Below are 16,137 nucleotides of genomic sequence, written 5' to 3'. Positions count from 1 at the left end.
ACCCATCTTGTCACTTCTTCCCCTCCTCAGAAGCAGCCTGCCCTTCCACAGCTTAAGAAGAAGGATCCTGGAGTGGCCGTGAGGGTGGAGTCTCATTCATGACTTGGAGCGGTCTTCGCCCCTCAGCTTCATGGCCCTGAGTCACTGTGGTACAAGGAGGACGCAGTGTCTGGGAGGAACTGGTGGTTGTCAAGACTCATTACCCTATGGCACGACGTGGCTGCCTTCTCTAGTGAATTACACAGGAAGATGATTTTCATCTGACTCAAGGCTCTGGGGCTATGCTTCACTCCCATTCCTCTTGATTGGCCAAAGTCATTATTTGCCAAGGTAAACTGCAAACTTCCCTTTTTTGCAGTGATGGATCTGTGCGCGGTCATTCTCAGGGTGTGACAGTGTGGTATGGGGCACTGAGCCCAGGACACGCTCTTCAGTCCTTTTTCTGCCCCTGACTCACTGCCATCTGCATCTCAAGTTCCACATCCCTGAAGAGGTGGTGATCCAGCCAGGCCCCCACCTTTCTGTAACACCACAGGAGAAGACTGTGCCCCCTCTCAAAAGATTTTATCTCTCCTGTCATTTCCAATCCTCCCCCATTTCTCCTTTTTTCCTATTTTAGCTAGACTCTCATGCCAAATGGGTGATATGCACAGAACAACATCCCAATCCTTTAGACCAAATGTTCTAATTTTCATGCGGTCACAGATATAAGCAAGATAACAGAAGGGCGTGTTGGCTAGCAAACACAGCAGGAAGAATAATTAACCAGGTTGCATGGTGTGTTTCCTTTCCTTCAGTAACTGAGAGGCAGTTGTGATTTAGTAGGCAGGGCAGAAGTCACGGCATATTTCATGATCCAGCACTAGACCTTGAGACTAAAAGGCCACGTTTCTAGCCTCAGCTTCCTCACTGTAAAGTGAAAGGGTTGATCGAGCTTAGGGGCTGCAAAGGCAGATACTTACTGGGGCCCAGCAGATAACATGCAGGAAGTAAAGTATAAACTATGGAGCAGTGGGGACTGGGGGAAACCGGAGTGCCCACACCCCAGCTGGGGGAAGCAGCTGCCGCTCAGCACCAGCCAAGTGTCACCCTGGGAGGAAGAGGGTCCTTCAACTCCACATTTTCTCATCTTCCAAGAGAAGCTATATTCTAAGTGGAATCTCAATTTTGAATTAGTGTCAGCTGATTTAAAAATTGTTTTAAAACGCTGTGTGAGCCAAATAAAACGTGAATGCCCCTAGGTGTTCAGTCTACGGCCTCGGCACTCCAACCTGATTAATGGCTATTAACACAATTAATACGTTAATATGATGGATATTAATACATCACTATAAATGATAGGATGGAGCTTGGATCTGATTCAGAGCTCAAGGGCAACAGAAAGTCATGAAGGACTGTGCAAGTGCAAGGGAAAGTCACTCAGCCATGTCCGACTCTCTGAGGCCCCACGGACTATACAGTCCGTGGAATTCTCCAGGCCAGAATACTGGAGTGGGTAGCCTTTCCTTTCTCCAGGGGATCTTCCCAACCCAGGGATTGAACCCAGGTCTCCTGCATCGCAGGCAGATTCCCTACCAGCTGAGCCACCAGGGAAGCCCATGAAGGGCTGCGGATGGGGTAATGTTACAGAGAAGCGTGGCATGAGCCAGTTTACATTTTAATGAAACCATTCCGACTGCTGTTGGAAAAATCATTTGGGAAGGGCCACTGCACATGGTTGAGCAGGTGCTGAAGCACAAGGGTGCTGCCCAAGCAGACAAGTGAGGGGTGAAACCTGGCCCCAGTCTGCTCCCCAAGGCCTGGCCAGGGCTGCCTCTCTTCATACGGGCAGCGTACTTCTGTACACCAAGGTGCCCTGTAGGCTTTCTGGCTTTGGGGCACAGGTAAGAGCAAAAGGCCAGGTAGTGAGTTACTGCAAGGGAGGGGTGATCATTTCTTGGACTAGAATAGAGGCCGTGACTAAGGAGAAAAGGAGATGGACAGCAGGGATACAGAAGAGGCAGAATGGACAACTGTGGGTTACTGACTGTGGGGACGAGGCAGACGGAAGACTCAAAGATGACGGACTGTCAAACTTCTACCTTGGGTGACCGGGTGGCTGGTGTTGCCACTGCCAGCACTGACATAGAGAAGACTGAGGGTGGAAACAGGTGGAAGCAGGGCCCAGACGAGGCCTGAGCATGTTAAATGTGAGGCGCCTGGAAGATATCCAAATGGGAATGTCAGGGTGCCTAGACACGCAGAACTCAAATGGGTCTGGACTGGAGAATAAATCCATTTGGATTCTAGCGCTGTCTTTGCTTATTATTTTTCCAAGCCCCTTATTGGGTAACTCTAACAATAAAATAAGCTGATCTATAGATTAAGGTAGATTTTCCATCCCTGATTCTACTTTGGTTTTCTGGTGCAACCAACTTTCTGCGCCCTGTCTTCTTATGTATAGTGGCAAATACTTGCAGTGCTTACCTTGTCAGGCACTGTTACAAGAGCTCGCCATGCTGTAACCTGCTCAGTTCTCACAAGAGCCCTATGTGATAGGCATCATATCATCTTCACTTTCTTAAATGAGGAGACTGAGGCACAGAGAGGTGTAGTCACTTGCCTATGGTTACACAGGTCATAAAGTGGCTTAACCAGAATTTAAACTTGGGCAATCTGGGTTTTGGCTTCCCTGGTGGCTCAACAGTAAAGACTCCACCTGCCAAGCAGGAGATACAGGTTTGATCCCTGGGTGGGGAAGATCCCCTGGAGAAGGGAATGGCAACCCACCTCAGTATTCTTGTCTGGGAAATCCCAGCGGACAGAGGAGCCTGGGGGGCTACAGTCCACAGGGTTGCAAAAGAGTCACACATGACTTACCAACTAAACAACAACAATAATCTGGCTTTTAGCCACCATACGCTAAATTCCACCACCTTTTCGAAGACTGGAGATGATTCTTCCACTCTAACCACCCTTGGCTCCTCACTTGAACTGGCTTCTAGATCCCTCATTAGCTTTATTTTCCTCACATGAACTGGTCTTAGACACCCCCTTCCACCCCCCGATTAGCTCTTTTCCTGCTTTTGAAGCACCAAGGTTTGCTGGCTTAGACCATATGTATGAATGTGTCTTCTCTTCTGGATGCAGGGCAGGAAGCAGGCCCTGTGTTTATTCCCTCTGAATCCTTTACAAAGCTGCCAGGAGCGCTCACACAGAGCAAGCCCTCATATACAGACAGGGCCAGACCAAGCAGGGATAATAGGCCTGCCCGCGTGAATAACAGAAGTCGGCTGGGAATACGCTTTTATCTGTCACAACCCTAACTAAGGGGAAAGGCCTTATTTTGTGGCTAGAAATGTCAACATAATGAATCGGCTAATTGTTCCTTCTTGCTACAGAACTTCTCCCACACTGTCCCCAGGTCACAGTGTCGAAGCTGGAAGGCGCCTTTTTGCACCATAAGATATGACTGGCCTTGAATGGCATGGCTGCTCGGGGGCTGGCAGGGGGCGGTGGGGATGGGGCACCTCTCACAGTGCTTTTGATCTTGCTCTGTCTCTTCGGGGCTATTGTTCTGGGGCGGGTGCTGTCCCTTCAAGACAGTTGGGGCAGACTTCCCCTTTATCTCTTGCTCTATGTTTTTCCTTCCCATTCTGTTCCCCAGGGCCGAGGAAGGGTCAGGGAATACCCACCATCTGCTCTCTGCCAGGGACCTGGGAGCACTCCTTTCTAGTGTCACTGGGAAGCTCCCGGTTCACTCTACACCCCTCCTCTGTGCCCGCCCCTCTAGAGAATGCAGATCTTTTTAACTCAGCAGCTTCCTGCGTACCTCTCCTCCCAACTGCCTCTGTCACTCCCACTGCTCACGTACCTCCCGTCTCCCATCCACTAATATGCCAAGTAAAAGCTGATCCAGGAAGGCAGCCTAACCAGAAGATGTAAGGCACCTGGCCAGCACAGCAGGAACTTCGCTGCTTAGGAAATGGAGGCCTCAGACAATCCCACAGGTGGAAGAAGTTCATTATTAATAAGGGTTGCCTCTGGGGAAGGGGCTAAGGAGCAAGGGTCAGGGGAGGCCTAGGTGAGCTTTTCCACCAAGCAGGCTTTTGTATCATGGTCTCTTCAACTACAAATTTTTACTTTTTCAACAATAACCTAATAGCTGTCCTAGTTCTGATTCCAAGTGTGTTAACACAACCTTCTGATAAAAGTCTGGCTCCTCACACAAGGTTTTCTGCAGGGAGAAAAATATGCTAACCTGCAAACGTGAATATCTGTGTTTGTTTAAGAAGAATTCTTTCCAACACATGAATGAATGGGCATTGTGATTTCTCCACCAGTCTCTAAGATCGGTTCTCATGAATCAGTTTCTCCATCTTCTTTCCCAGACTGCTCTGCTCTGGTCCAGGAATCCCTTGGTCTGTGAAGCTGAGGACCAGGCCTGGAGAAGGGCCATCCTGGCAAGGCACTGTCCATGGGCAAGGCCTGCCAAGTGGCCACACAGTGCCCTCTGGTCTTGGGAAGCAGATTTTCTTCCAATGAAAGGCTAAGGTGGTAGCAGCAGCTCCCTGGTCTGGATTCCATGAGATGACAGGCAAAACGGATCCCTGACGGGCTGAATAATGACCTGATCTAAGCTGAATATCACATGTCCCCAGACTGAGTCTCCTGAAGAGGCAATCTGAGCCATCAAGGGGAATGCCTGTCTGAAGGCCACAGACAGGGGGTTAGAAGCTCTCAATTGTTTTATGATGAGATTTTACTACTAAAGCATCTCTGTGGTAAAGAGGTGAGGCAGTGTGGAGGAGAAGAAGAGGTCATGGAAAAAGAAAGATGAATAAGAAGGGGCTGGCACCTTACTGCCAAGAAAGAAAATTCTGCCAGCCAACCATAAAGAATGGGATGATGATAGCTACTGGGACCTAGAGCAAGTTACTCCACACTTTCTCCCTCCATTGCCTCTTGTAGGATGAGGATAAATCTAGGACCTACTTCAAATGATCATCCTGCCGATTCAGCACAGTGATATATAATACGTAAAGCACTTGGCCCAGTCAGGCTCCACATTCTCTGCCCCCACCCACATACCCATGAACATGGCTCCCGGGCATTTTGAAAACACATTTCAAATACCTCAGAGTCACTGCTGGGGAGACCTGGTCGGAGGCTGCAGTCCCTTGAAGGACCAGGTCCCAGGTTCTGATGGACTGCCCTCCACCTGAGGAGACAGTAACATGGGCAGGGAGGGTCCCTGGGAAGTCACCTGGCTCAACACCCTATGCATGTGATTTCCAAAAGGAGCTAAATGAACAGACGAAGACAGAATGAGGAAAAGGAAAAAGATGTAACTTAAAAAATAGTAAATTTGTGAAATTCTGTAGTAAAGTTCTACTGTACTGAGCCCTCGGATTTCCTGGTCACTGCTCCAAATCCAGATCTCTCATTCCAAATCAGCAGTTGTCCCTTCTGGAGCTGTCACCCCAGCACACTAAACTGGGCACTTAAGACTTGGTGGGACCCTCCTGTATTTTCAGAGCCTTTGACTCTTGTCCAGAGAGTGGGTGGGTAGTGGTACCTGTACCCCCATTCTCTGTCCACTGTCATCTCACAGGGATGGGAGTGTCCTCTAGATGAGGAGTCACTGCTTATAATGAGAGTGGTTCTGATGGAGTGCCTAGACAGGGGAACAGGATGAAGGCAGGAAAAGGGCTAAAAAGTCCTTTTCCTATATAGTTGTGCTATCCAGTATGGTAGTCACTAGCCACGTGTGACTGCTGAGCACTTAAAAAAAGAGCCTGACACACACGGAAGTGTGCTGCAAGTACAAAGCTCACACCAGATTTTGAAGACTTAGCTGTGGAAAACAAGTGTAAAATACCTCATTAATAATTGTTTGCTATTCCGTTCAGGTTGAAATGATCATTGTACTTTGGATACATCGGGTTAAACACACCAATCAGACTAATTTCACATGTTCTTTGTACTTTTCAAAATGTAACAGACAGTGAAGAATCCACCTGCAGTGCAGGAGACCTGGGTTCAATCCTTGGGTTGGGAAGATCCCCTGGAGAAGGGAACGGCAACCCACTCCAGTATTCTTACCCGGAGAATTCCATGGACAGAGGAGCCTGGTGGGCTACAGTCTATGGGGTCGCAAAAAGTCCGTCTTGATGGAATGACTAACATTTTTACTTTTATACTAGAAAATGTAAATTCCACAGGTGTTCACATTGTGGCTTGCATCGTATTTCTGTCGGAGGGTAAAGCTGCGGAATCTGCTTCCTGTGCTCTTTCTCACTGCTGCCATCCTCACGCTTCATCCTAACCTTTCACCCGAGTGAGCAGTGGGAAGCTAACTAGCCACTCCTGCTGCTGGTGCTGCTGCTAAGTCGCTTCAGTCGTGTCCGACTCTGTGCGACCCCACAGACGGCAGCCCACCAGGCTCCGCTATCCCTGGGATTCTCCAGGCAAGAACACTGGAGTGGGTTGCCATTTCCTTCTCCAGTGCGTGAAAGTGAAGTCGCTCAGTCGTGTTCGACTCTTAGCGACCCCATGGACTGTAGACTACCAGGCTCCTCCGTCCATGGGATTTCCCAGGCAAGAGTACTGGAGCCACTCCTAGGCTTCTGTTATTCTGCGGGGGAAAAGGAGAGAGTAAACTAAAATTGTTTTCTTTTGGCTGGTGGTATATTCCTCCCAGTCTACCCCTCTCCAATGATCACAAATAGACAGAAACATTTCTAGCCTCAGAATCCAGGCCCCACCTCAGGCCCAGGGATAAAAAATGAACCAGTCTTCAAAGCAATGGTGGGTTCTAGATACAGCTGAGCTACTAACCAGACCTGGGGTTTTCTATTTTTTATTTCTTGGCATATATCTCATCTTGCCTGCCAAGCTGAAGACTGCTTGAAGACAGGGATCAGATTTTTGTCCACTGTGTATCCACACCTCGAGGAGGTAGTCAACAGAAATTGGCTGAATGCAATGCATGAAAGACTTAGAGGGCTCCAGTTTACCCACCTGCAAAAAGGAAGGCATCAGACTAAGTAATCTGATAGGTTAACAGAATTTTAAAGCAAAAAGGGACTTTAGAACTCTCTGGTCTAGTGGTTTTCAATTCAATCAGTTACAATCCAATTTTTACAATCCAACATTGTACAATTCTGTTACTTGCTAATCTGATATAAAATAATGTAACCTACCTATACACATTTTAAAATTAACGTGCAAACTGCAATACAAAGGAGAGATGAAAATAGCATAACTTCTATAAAATAATACGTATTTCAATATATGAATACCCCACATGACTGCTCTAAAGCGCAGTGAAGCTTCAGGTTCACACACCTATAGAAGCACCATGGACGCGACAGTGCAGATGGTACAGGCGTGCTGTGCTGGTGACGCAAACATCTTTAGAGTTTGCTAATGGCGAGATGATTTTTCTGAAATAGTGAATAACTCTGTAAAGCTCTGAGCAAAACCGAGTACAATCTTACCTCTGCTTAGATATATATTCCTGGAGAATCCCGTGCATATCTTTAAACATGAAAACTGCTATACATTAATGTGTAAAACAAAGTTGGATTCTTTGGAGACCTGGCAGAACATATGGAAGTCATGAGGGTTGTGGGACCATTCTCCTCCCTACAGAACTGTCCAGAGCATCACAGAGCAGCTCTGCCCCTGGCCATCAGATATCACTAGCATCCCACCCCTGAGCACTGTGGCATCTGACAACACTCCCACGGACTCCCTGGTGGTCCAATGGTTAAGCATCCACCTTCCAATGCAGGGGCATGGATTCAATCCCTGGTTGGGGAACTTAAGATCCCACGTGCCATGGGACAACTAAGCCTGGGTGCCACTAGAGAGAAGCCCGTGCACTGCAACAAAAATCTTGCTGCTGCAACCAAGACCTGATGCAGCCACGTAACTAAAATAAAAAATAAACACACTCCCACAGGATGCTAAAAGCACCCCAGGGCGTGATGCCAACCACAGACGAGAATCCCTGATGGGCAAAGCTTTTTAATTACGGGCATAATTTGAATAAGATGTGAGAGCACACATAATAGACACAGTAAAGTTTTGAAAAGATGGTCTATTTTCAAGACAGTTGCATACGTACGCTACGCCAGAACAAAGGGAATCAGGAACTGAGGTTTCACACTTATGTTGCTGATCACTGCTGGTTCAGTCACATTTCAATCTGTTAGAAAGACCTGTCTTCTGAGACATTTTTGCCCGCATTCCCACTGGACAAAAGCGGCCCAGAGACTCTGAGGCAGGCTGGGCTGGAGAGGCCAGGCCTCCAGGCTGCCAGGCCCGTGTTGCAGGCTTGTTTCCTCTGGGTTCTCAAAAGTTTCTAGGACACCACAGTAGAAACTGCACGGGTTGCAACACTCTTGTCTCCCACGGCAGTGTTCTCGTTCATTGCTGCTTACGTGTGATTCTAGGATTCACGATGTGGGTAGATTAAATCTCTCCCTCAGATCCTTCGAACAAGTTACACTGCAATCAAACTGCAGTCCTGCTGGGTAACCCCACTAGAACCTCACTTACTTTGTGGAGGAGGGGGAATGTGGATTCTACCCAGTTCATTCAAAACTTACACAAACAGAAGGTAAAGCTGGCTTTTCTCCATCTCCCCCGACCCCTAACTGCTCATCTTGGAATGGGGACTCCATCTAGTTCCTCAGAGCTGCTGGCCCTGCTCACAGAAGAGTGTTTGTGCTCAGTGGGAACAATCTGTTCATGACAAGACACCAGATCCTGTCTGAACCACAGCAGCTATGGGAAAACAATATGCCTATAGCCAGCACCAAAGTCTGGTCTGCACTTCGTGGCTGACATTGCCCCACCAGAGAATCGGCAGGCAGCGGCGAAACCCTGCCTGAGTAGCAGGCTCTGACAATCACCTTGGCCATTGCCCCTGCCCCTGCTTCCCCTTCCATGTCCATGCCCCTCCATTTCAGCATTTGGTCTGCAGGCAATATCCTCTGGCTCCAGATCAACTTTTTTTTTCGCAGCACCCTTAGCAAGTCGGGTAAAAGGTGCTTCCGGCTTGCCCTAGACTCCAACCTGCTCTCAGATACCCCAGAAACAGCTTTTTTTTCCAAGCATATATTCTTCCCCTTTCCTGGGGAGCTCTAAGCTCATTCTTCCCCCTTCCCTAGCTCAGTTCCATCCTCTTCCTCAGGCCAGTGGTTCCCCAATATCCACAGAACCCAAGAGAAGCGCACACCATGCCAGCAAGTCCCCCTTGTTCCTGGCATCTGCATCGCTGAGGCCCCTTTGGCTTTGAGACAATGTCATACAGACCCCAGCAGGTAAACCAGAGACCTCAACCTAAAATAGTAATAGGGATAAGAAGAAACCAACGATACTGGTCTTTTCGATTTCCCTAATGGGGTGGACAACGTGAATGCAGGAGGAGATACTACATTTAGGCACAGAAAAGTGCATCAGGAGATAAAAGTCACATTTAATTGTTACTGCTTTGTGAAAGCCCAAAGACTACTGCATTGCTTAACAACTTCTGCAGCATCTTGCTGGATTCAAGTTCTGTGGTTCTTGGCCACTTGGGACATTTTTGCAAGGTTAGATTCCTAGCATCCAGTGAAAAAAGGAAAGGGACTTTGACACTTGATCTCCAGTTATAGAATAAGTGTTTGTTCTTTCTTAATTATACAATCCCCACAACTCTATCAGGCGTTGGCAAAGTTCTCTACGCACCATTTTAATGCTTTGTGATGTAATTCTTTTATGATTTAACATGTGTCATGCGTAAATCATTAAGCATGATTTAACATGCTTAAATTTATATTTCCTGCCTACTATTCTTCCCACACTAATTTGAACCATACAAAAAAACTTATACAAAAGAAGAGAAACTGCATTCAGGACAAGTAAGGAGATTGCATTGAAACAAATGCAATCCTGATTCAATCCTGATTAAAGTTAGCACTTTATATAACAATACAGGATACGACAAAAATCAACTCAAGATGCCTTGTACTGCAATTGCATTGTAATTAACCAACTCCAGTTACAAATTTTACACCAACTGTAAATCACAGACTGAAGTAAAACTCAAGTCTGAGCCAGAGGTTGCTTTCCTTGGACCGGGAAACAAGTTATCCACTTTGCACACAACAGATATCGGAAGAGAAAATGGTTATAATGGACAATTAATTCTCATTTGGTAAACAGCTAGATTTTAAATACCACAGAAACTATGTCTAAATGACATTATTAGAAATTAGAGTAAAAATAAAAATTGTAAATAAAATCTATCATTTATTAAAGTTTAACATGCACTAATTAGTAGGTTAGCCAATTTACATACATTGTCTTGTTTGATCTTAAAAAAAAAAAAGTTTACACTAGGGTTCACACTTTGTTTTGTACATCCGAAGGGCTTTGATAAACATATATGCCGTGTGTGCACCATTACCTCACACAAGATAGTTTCACTGTTTTGAAAATCCGCTGTGTTTCATGATTCATTCCTCAGCCCCTCAGTCCAAACTCCAGGCAACCAGCAATCTTTCAATCGTCTCCAAAGTTTTACCTTTTCCAGTATGTCATATATTAACAGAATCATACAGTATGGATCTTTTTCAGACTACCTTCCTCCCCTGAGTAATAAGCATTTAAAGTTCCTCCAAGTCTTTTCATGACTTGATAGTTCAATCCGTTTTATTGCTGAACGATATTCCATCACATGGATGTACCGGTTTGTTTATCCATTCAATTACGAAAGCGCATCTTGGTTGCTTCCAATTTTGGCATGTATGAATAAAGCTACTATAAACATTTGTGTGTAGCTTTTTGTGTGGACATAAGTTTTCAACTATTTAGGCAGAACCTCAGAGCAGGACTTCTGGATCATGTGGTAAGATTATGTTTATCTTTTTAAGAAATTGCCAAAGTGTCTTGCAAAGTGCTATTCTACTTTGCTTTCTTATTTCTTATCTTTTAGCTACCCCTCAGTGTATGTATGTTATACCTGTCAGATGAGAAAACTGAGATTCCAAGAGATTACATAATTTGTCCAAAGTTATGCAAAAGAGTAATGGCTAATGCCAGAATTCAAGTTTGGGTTGGTCTGGCTTTAAAGGTAGTGATCTTGCACTATACTGTACCAAGTGAACCAAACACTCAGCCAAATCAGGGTCCTTTAATGGTGTGAGAGTATGTTGCCAATCTTTACTCTGTGAGTTAATGTTCCTGTCTTGAGTCTAAAACCAGACACCAGGAAAACATCCTGTTGCACAAGCCTTATAACTTTCCCCCTAGAATCATTCTCTCCTCCTCCTCTGCCACAGCTCTGGGGAGGGATTACAGGCCCTGTGAACAGGCACAGGGCAGGTATTAGAAGTAGCCCCACCTCAATATCTCAATATCTCAATACAATACAGCTCCAGTTGAAGGCAAAGACATTAAACTCTGTAGTAACACTCCATTCAGAGAAGGCAATGGCAACCCACTCCAGTATTCTTGCCTGGAAAATCCCATGGACGGAGGAGCCTGGTAGGCCGTAGTCCATGGGGTCACAAAGAGTTGGACACTTACTGAGCGACTTCACTTTCACTTTTCACTTTCATGCATTGGAGAAGGAAATGGCAACCCACTTCAGTGTTCTTGCCTGGAGAATCCCAGGGACAGGGGAGCCTGGTGGGCTGCCATCTGTGGGGTCGCACAGAATTGGACACGACTAAAGCGACTTGGCAGCAGCAGCAGCAGCAACACTCCATTAAAACACACACACACACTCTCAGTAATACAAATACTAACCAAATGCCTCAGCATCAGGTTTCTGATTTCAGGGCTTCTTTCAAAGATCGAGAATACCAGCTGCTTTGGGATGGAAGGCTGGGGGAAAAGCCATGTGCTGCCACTTGTAAGTCTTTTTTTTCCAGAAACAATTTAAGATGACTATCATAGACTCATGCTATTCTTGTTCAGTCACTCAGTCGTGTCTGACTCTGCAGCCTCAAGGACTGCAACACACCAGGCTCTCCCATCCTTCACTATCTCCCAGAGTTTGTTTAAAATCATGTCCATCGAGTTGGTGATGCTATCTAACCATCTCATCCTCTGCCTCCTCCTTCTCCTTTTGCCATCAATCTTTCCCAGCATCAGGGGCTTTTCTAATGAGTTGGCCCTTCACATTAGGTGGCCAAAGTATTGGAGCTTCAGCATCTGTCCTTCCAATATACCTGCAAGTTAACTAAGGGATTTACTGACTCTAAAATGTTTTTATGTTTTCACCTCAAGACAAGGGAGTTTTGCATTGCACTTCTGAGGTATTCCTAATTTTTAAGCAGGGCAGAAACCTAGGTACACCGGCACCTCAGGTAACTGACCATCACAATGTACAGTGTAGGTGTTGGGGGGAGTGACAGGCAGGGATGGCTGGGGAAAGCAGGGACCACAGTCAGCCTATCTTCACTATTAGGCTTACTTACTTAGTGTGACCTTGAAGCATGATATGGAGACCATCCCACCATCTAGAAGGTGGAGGATAATACTTTTCACACAATAACACACATTTCAGCCATACTGATACTGCAAAGAGCCTAGTGAAATTCCCTAAAGAGTATCAATTCTTTCTCTTCCCCTCTCCTCCTTTCAGCAATTCCAACTACATCAGTCACACCAGCCTTCAAACAGGGCACAGAATGTCCTACTTCTAGAGGTAGCACAATTTGGTACAGCTTGGAGAAATAGCTTAAGAAGAGTGATGCTTGCTCGCATGGATAATAGTAATGCAATCTGGTTAATTTAGGGAGTGTGCTTTACAGAGTAATTTGGATGAGCCTAGAAGCACCACCCTCTGCTAATGGTCATCTCTTTAAAATTTTATTAAGGAAATGCCACAGACCTGGGACCCAGAGCAGCTCAGAGGCGGTGAATAATAGCTCTTCAAGTGTGCAATAAAAAATGGCCTCCAATAAAACTACATTGCAAAAAATGGGAAAGAAACAAAATGAAAAGAGTAAAAAAGCTGAAGAGGCAGAATCTGATGAATTTGTAGTAGAAAAAGCACTGGACCGCTGTGTAGCGAACGGGAAGGAGGAGTGTTTCCTGAAGTGGAAGGGGTTTACAGATATAGACAATACTTGGGAACCTGAAGAAAATTTAGATTGTCCAGAGTTAACTGAAGCATTTCTTAATTCTAAAAAAGCTGGTAAAGAAAAAGATGGAACAAAAAGAAAATCTTTGTCTGACAGTGAATCTGATGACAGCAAATCAAAGAAGAAGAGATGCTGCTGATAAACCAAGAGGTTTTGCCAGAGGTCTTGATCCAGAATGAATAATAGGTGCCCCAGACAGCACTGGAGAATTAATGCTCCTCATGAAATGCAAAGATTCCGATGAGGCGGACTTGGTGCTGGCAAAAGAGGCAAACATGAAGTGTCCTCAAATTGTAATTGCTTTTTATGAAGAGAGACTAACCTGGCATTCTTGTCCAGAAGATGAGTCTCAATAATTGTTTGCATTGCCATATATATATATATATATATATACACACACACACACATATATAAAATGTGGGTCTTAGTTTTTTGATTTCTTGCTGCTGCTGCTGCTGCTGCTAAGTTGCTTCAGTCATGTCTGACTCTGTGTGACCCCATAGACGGCAGCCACCAGGCTCCCCCGTCCCTGGGATTCTCCAGGCAAGAACACTGGAGTGGGTTGCCATTTCCTTCTCCAATGCATGAAAGTGAAAAGTGAAAGTGAAGTCGCTCAGTCGTGTCTGACTCTTAGTCATCCCATGGACCACAGCCTACCAGACTCCTCCATCCATGGGATTTTCCAGGCAAGAGTGCTGGAGTGGGGTGCCATTGCCTTCTCCGTTTGATTTCTTAGTGTGAAGAAATAACTACATTCTAATGAAAATCAGGTTTGATGTTTGTTTTGTAGTAGTATTGGGGAAGTTACATTTTTTCCCCCCATCTATAGCACTGGTTACTTTGAACAAATAAAAGCTTTCTGTAGTTGCTTCCTTCAGCAGGAAAGAGTTTGATACCATGGTATATTATTTCCTTAGCATTAGAGAACAGTTCTTCTAAATGTTGCAGGAGATCTCCATAGTCATTACTCAGTAAGAACTTAGAATTTGCATTTAACTCATATATGCTTGAGGACCATTCTAAGTTTTTTGTATGTATATACATAAAAGACATATGTAAATAGTTTGGGAGTTAATTTTTTGTTGTGGTTTCTGTTTTGGTAAATATATTTAAACAACAGCCTTTCATAACCATGGAAAAGCCCATGTTCTGGAATTATATCATTTTGAGCAACGTAAGAAATAACTTCAACTTAGATTGAAAATTTAAGTCTTAACCTTTCAAATTAAATAATTTCGTAATTAATTAGACAACTTAAGCAGTTTAAATTGGGTAATTTTTAAAAGTATCCCTATCAGAATCTGCATCCATATCTGCATATAAATGCAGTTTTATATGCAGAAACCCTGGAAAGAGAGTTTTTATCACTATCAACAACCTTCCCAACCAAATGAAAAATGTAGAAAAATTCTGGTATGTTTTAATATAGCAAAGCAAAACTTAGTTAAATGGACACTCGATGGTACTTTTTGGTGAACCATTGTTTTACAAGAAACTGAAGTCTCTGTGCTATATTTCGGAAAGGCTATGATATGTGGGATGTCTCAGATTTGTTCATGGAAACCTAATCAGATAGTTTTAAAATATTGGCAATTTACGATCTATAGGAATAAATGAGTGAACAAACTTTTCTAATCTACGCTTGACCTGCATGGTTTTTCAGACTTGACTCCAATCCATTCCTTACATGAAGGCTCAATTTTCTCAGTATTTTGGGTTACTAGTTCAGCAGAAGCCAAGACAAACAATAACTTTGTAGTAATCAGAATGTTATTCAACTGTATATTGTTTACTTTATTGTAAATACTGGTGAACAGTGGTCAATAAATAGTATTATATTCCTTTAAAAAATAAAAATAAAAATTATTAAGAAGGTATATAACTTTTCAGCTGTTGGCAGAATATTTCTTTGGCTGCCACTTGTAGTAATGGCAAGATTTCAGTTAGGGAGGACATAAGCTGAGTAAAAGAGACGAGACTGTTGGATATAACAGCAGGCTAAATTCATGGAAATTTTGTGCCCAGGTCTTTATTTGCCAAGGGAGGACTATGGATTTAATTAATATTACTCTCTAGATAGGAAAGGGGAGAAGGAATGTGAAAACCAGCTACGCCGAGATGCTCGCTCATTATTTATTTATTCAACAATGAAAACTACTTACTGTGATTATGAAGTGGTAAAGAGATAAGGGCAGTAAGTTGTACAAACTAGACCTTACAGTTTAAAATGCAACCACTCAAGCCCTGCAGAGTGAGGGCTCTGGCTTTCCAGATTCTGTCATTACACAATGACAGAAGGAAGGGACTCTGATTATCTAGTCTGATTGCTCACATCCCTCCAATTAAGATAAAGGAAACTGGAAACGGCCTGCTTTAAATGATTTCCCCAAGATCACGTAGCTAATTTATGCAAAGATGGGATTAAGTGCTCAAATATCTCCATCCCTGACCCAGTGTGCTTTCCAGTAGATCCATGTTCCTTCAACTGAGGCAGAACCACTTCCTGGGGCACAAGCAGTATGCAAGGCAACAGGATAAACATGGTGCGTTTTCCTGGAGGGCTGATTCTGTTAAGTGATAAGCATTTTTCTATAGTTAGAAAATGCAGCCACCATCGAGTCTACAAGTAACAAATACTGGAGAGGATGTGGAGAAACTTAACACTGTTGGTGGGAATGGAAATTGGTGCAGCCACTATGGAGAACAGTACGGAGAGTCCTTAACAGACTACAGGTAGAGTCAGCACATGGTCCAACTCTAATTCCGAAAGATACATGCACCCCAATGTTCACAGCAGCACTATTTACAAGAGCCGAGACACAGAAGCAACCTAAGTGCCCATCAACATACGTGTGAATAAGGAAGATGCGCTGTATACACATACACGTGTGTACATATATATATATTAAGTGAAAGTGAAAGTCGCTCAGTCGTGTCCGACTCTGCGAACCCATGGACTCTCTAGTCCATGGAATTCTCCAGGCCAGAGTACTGAAGTGGGTAGCCGTTC

The 16,137-nt window shown here is 44.6% G+C and overlaps 1 protein-coding gene and 1 pseudogene across 1 annotated transcript in view; one reads left to right on the top strand and one right to left on the bottom strand.

Moving 5' to 3' along the window:
• The window catches only part of CRADD (CASP2 and RIPK1 domain containing adaptor with death domain), a 193,071-nt gene that overhangs the window by 33,316 nt on the left and 143,618 nt on the right, over positions 1-16,137 (bottom strand). The gene's annotated exons all lie outside the window — the stretch shown is intronic.
• Positions 7,612-13,493, top strand: LOC105607934 (chromobox protein homolog 3-like; annotated as a pseudogene).

This window comes from Ovis aries, chromosome 3 (genome assembly GCF_016772045.2).
Source record: "Ovis aries strain OAR_USU_Benz2616 breed Rambouillet chromosome 3, ARS-UI_Ramb_v3.0, whole genome shotgun sequence".
Lineage (NCBI taxonomy): Eukaryota > Metazoa > Chordata > Mammalia > Artiodactyla > Bovidae > Ovis > Ovis aries.
The sequence above is the reverse complement of the archived record's forward strand: the minus strand, read 5'-3'. Positions and strand labels throughout refer to the sequence as shown.